The following is a 3,900-nucleotide window of genomic DNA, read 5'->3' as shown; positions in this document are numbered from 1 at the left end:
GTCGTCCGGGATAAGTCGTCCCGGTTTATTTTTATTTTTCTGTTATCATTAAATAATTATTAATAAAAATATAATATTATTTTAATATTAAATCTTTAGGGACGACTTGTCGTCTCCAAATGTCGTCCGAAAATATCGTCCACAAAGACAAGCGTTGAAAGTCAATGTGGGCCCCATCTTCCATCCGGGAAAAAAAAACAAGCCGTCCAGAAAAACTTTCTGGGACGAACCTTCCTGGACGACTCATTAGGGATGATGTGCTGTCTGCGAAGACATTCCGGGACGATGTCGTCCGGAACAATCGTCCGGATAAATGATTTTTCCAGTAGTGTGAAAAGCTAACATTTTCAAGGGAGTGATTCATACATTGCTAAAAATCTATTCATAAACTAATTGAATTTGTTAGGGTTAAAGAAAGGTATTGTTAACCGCTTCTCATAACCTAACTCTACTTGTAATATCAGACTCAGGGCTTGCTTGGTTGGAAGTTTTAGAGGGTAAGGAATGATAATGATAATCATTAAGGGGGTTTGGTTAGTTATAATGCAATCAATCATTATAAAGTATGGGGTAATGAAGCATTAACCACTAATTTGAGGGTTATGGGAATGATTAATTAATTTAACTTCCACTAATTGTAACTGACATCCAGTAATATTTGGAAAATTGAATAACGAATTTTTTTTTTTTTTTTATCCTTTTACTGTATTTATTAAGGAGTAATTATCTTTTCTTTTCAACCATTGCAGCATTCATGTTCATGGATTAAATCATTCATTTTTCATTTTGAATTTTATTTAAGCCAACTATTTTATACTAGTGCAAGACCCGTGGAATCACGGGATTTTAAAGGAATTTTTTTTAATTGTATGTTATATAATCAACATGTGGATAAAATAACATGATTCATCAAGTTCTACGAAATAAAAAATAACAATGTTTAACCGAATACTTGAAAGAACGACAAACAAAAACTAAAATCCAAAAGCATAGTCTTAAAATACAAAACGTTAACAAACAAAATGAAAACCATCTTAACAATTCATTAATTCCAAAAATCATCACATCTTCTAAGACAGCGTGATTGGTTAACACCCGAACCTATAAAAAAATATAACAATAATTTACTTATTTAAACCAACAAATAAGGATAAAGTCATTCTCAAATACTGATAAAAAAGAAAGAAACGTATATTAAAACCTTAGAAAGACTCGGTTTAAATGGATAGTGAAATGGATATTCAAGTATGTGCACTTGCAAGAAGCATACAATTAGTAAAAGAATGTTACGCTGCCATATTTTGTGCTCTGAGAGTGTCCACATTGATTGCCTGGTAAATCTTTCCATTTTCTTTTGAGATTTTAGGTATCTGCAATAAGCAATAAGTTTGCAATTTCCATTTATCAAGTCTTTCCATTGTTGTGTATAGAGCTTCCAATTTCCATTTATTAAGTTTGATTTAAGTGGCTCCTTTATTTTATTTGTAGCTTCAAGTTTACGCACAATCTGAACAACATCAATACAAATAACCAATCTATAAGCGGAGATTGAATTTATTTACACATACTTAATTCTTTTCGACGTTTGTCATCTTAATATCAATCGTTTGGGTCCCATCTCCATCTACTGAACCCATAAATGAGAATGAACGAAAACCAATCAAATCAATTCTCTAAAGGCAAGTAACTTATCACCTATTTTTCTTCATTTGTTACTTGAAGTAAAGTGAGATGATGAATGTTAATGTTGCTTTTACAGAAGGGGCTTTTAGATGTTTGACTAATAATTCTACACTAATTAGGCAGTCAATCAAAAAAATACCAGTCTTTGATGTATGCCAGTCTTTGCTAAACCATTATCTCCATGTAATACCACTTCCTTTAGGCACATTAACAATGCTACCAATATAAAATTGAACCTACAACACAAAAGTCAAAATCCAAAGTCAATACTTACCATCCCAAGAAAAATTGTTTCTATGGAAAATAAATTCAAAATATTTTATCACAATATATACATACTAAATCGGACCGAGCTTGAGAATTTAAGTACAATTTCTTAAAACTGTAGAATAAACAGATGTCATATGTGCATCAAAATAAAAAATTGTAGGATAATAGAAATACTTACAGCATTATTATCGTTGTCATCATTCGAGTTCTCGACAACATGTTGTAATCAATAGAGTTCTCCATAAACTGTTAGCTAACATTGGGATCTTTTGTACTTCTTACAAAAACCCACCTCCAGCTACATCAGATTATGCGAATTAAAATGGGTTATACATCTAAACCTAAACTAAATACCTCTATATATCATATATAGCATACTTATAATTCATTTTTTTTTTTTCAAAGATACCTTGTTTTGTATGACAATCAAGAAGATACACATAAGCTATACCAAGAATATCTGCTATGTGTAAGTCAAAGCAGAGAAAGTTAATGAGTACACAAATTTGTTTAGACTTAACCATCTTTCATACAACTTTAGTTAAACCTCCTAAATATCAACATAATGAAATCATAAATGACAGTGACAGAAACTGACAGTAAACTTACCTTAAGTTTTGTCACAAACAAAAGGACCCGTACAATGATCTCGAGTTACAACATCTCATCCATTTCAAAATTCAAATCTTCTCCACTTTTGTTAAATATGTCAAAACCTACCCATTCGAGGAATAATAATAAGACTATTATAAGCCCATAGACAAATGCAAAATTAGTGAAACTGATACCTAAGTTGAAGAATAAAATATGCAGGCCATAAATGAGAAGCTTACATATTCAGAGTGATGGACTTTTATCTATGAAATGAGAAGCTTACATAATCAGTCATATGGATTTTTATCTATGAAATTTTGCAGTAGGAAATGACTAATTAAGCACATTGTTGAAATAAATAAAAAAAAACTTTAACATGGGCAATTCTTGATGAAATTTAGCACAATATATATTAGTATAAAAATAGCTCAATATAAATTAAGGATAAGTGTAGCTACTTGCATTTATAAAGAAAGATTACCACAACTCGCGCTTCGAGATAAGTAATACATACAAAAACATCTTTTTGTTCTTTTTCCAATAGAAGAAATATACTTATAAAAATCTTTGCATTTCCATTTCATATCATACCTCTATCAACAGGCCTACAATGGAGTAAACCAAAAGTCTAAAAAGATGCAGAATGAAATCAACAATAGAAGGTACTTGTTACATTTTAAGAGTGAAGTAATGGTAAAATCACTAACAAATATCTTTTAATCCATGGAAAACCTCTTTCACCATCTATATATTATATACATACGAAATATCAAAAGATAAAAAAATTTGGCAAAAACTTACAGAACCTTACCATGATATCAATCTCATCTGAAACCTTTCACCATATATTCTTTTGCTTGCTTGCTATTATCAGATCCTGCCTCAACTTCTGCTCTTAGTAAATCTGATACCTGTTCAACTTTATTTGATGCAAATTTGATACCTGTTTTATTAAGAGCCATAAAACCGAATCGACATCTAAACTAATAATATCTAAGAGTTTATTTGATGCAATATCTAAGAGTATTGTGATTATAGAATACTGAAAACGTATTTAGTGTATATAGTGGAACCATTTATTGCTACAAATTAATGAATATGACGGAACAATTTATTGCTTCAAACGAATTTCACATTGCAATGTGCGAGTCATCTCTACTACTGAAACAATGTTTAAAGTATAGATCGAAGTCATTTCTCTCAATAACGCGTGGATCGTCTCGCCACTTTTTAAAACCTTTTTAGAGTATATTTATTTTATAAAAGATTTGTACAAATTCTCGATATGCGTATTGTAATTATAAACTATTGGGAAATGATTTTCCGCCGCAGTGTGCATATCATCTATACTAT

The 3,900-nt window shown here is 30.6% G+C and overlaps 1 long non-coding RNA gene across 5 annotated transcripts; it reads right to left on the bottom strand.

The window, feature by feature from the left end:
• Nucleotides 1–886: 886 nt before the first annotated feature.
• On the bottom strand, nucleotides 887–3,494 carry LOC139843836 (uncharacterized). Of its 5 annotated transcripts, none has more exons than XR_011757714.1 (8): nucleotides 3,359–3,494; nucleotides 3,029–3,152; nucleotides 2,563–2,669; nucleotides 2,363–2,413; nucleotides 2,132–2,251; nucleotides 1,823–1,919; nucleotides 1,202–1,370; nucleotides 887–1,101 (listed from the first exon to the last, which is right to left on the bottom strand). It is a non-coding gene; the product is annotated as an uncharacterized lncRNA (long non-coding RNA). The 5 variants fall into 5 exon arrangements; XR_011757716.1 differs by having other exon boundaries at nucleotides 1,271–1,370; XR_011757718.1 differs by having other exon boundaries at nucleotides 1,291–1,370.
• Between the last annotated feature and the right edge of the window lie 406 nt (nucleotides 3,495–3,900).

This window comes from Rutidosis leptorrhynchoides, chromosome 4, assembly GCF_046630445.1.
Source record: "Rutidosis leptorrhynchoides isolate AG116_Rl617_1_P2 chromosome 4, CSIRO_AGI_Rlap_v1, whole genome shotgun sequence".
In the NCBI taxonomy this organism is placed as follows: domain Eukaryota; kingdom Viridiplantae; phylum Streptophyta; class Magnoliopsida; order Asterales; family Asteraceae; genus Rutidosis; species Rutidosis leptorrhynchoides.
This window is presented reverse-complemented; position numbering and strand designations above follow the sequence as displayed.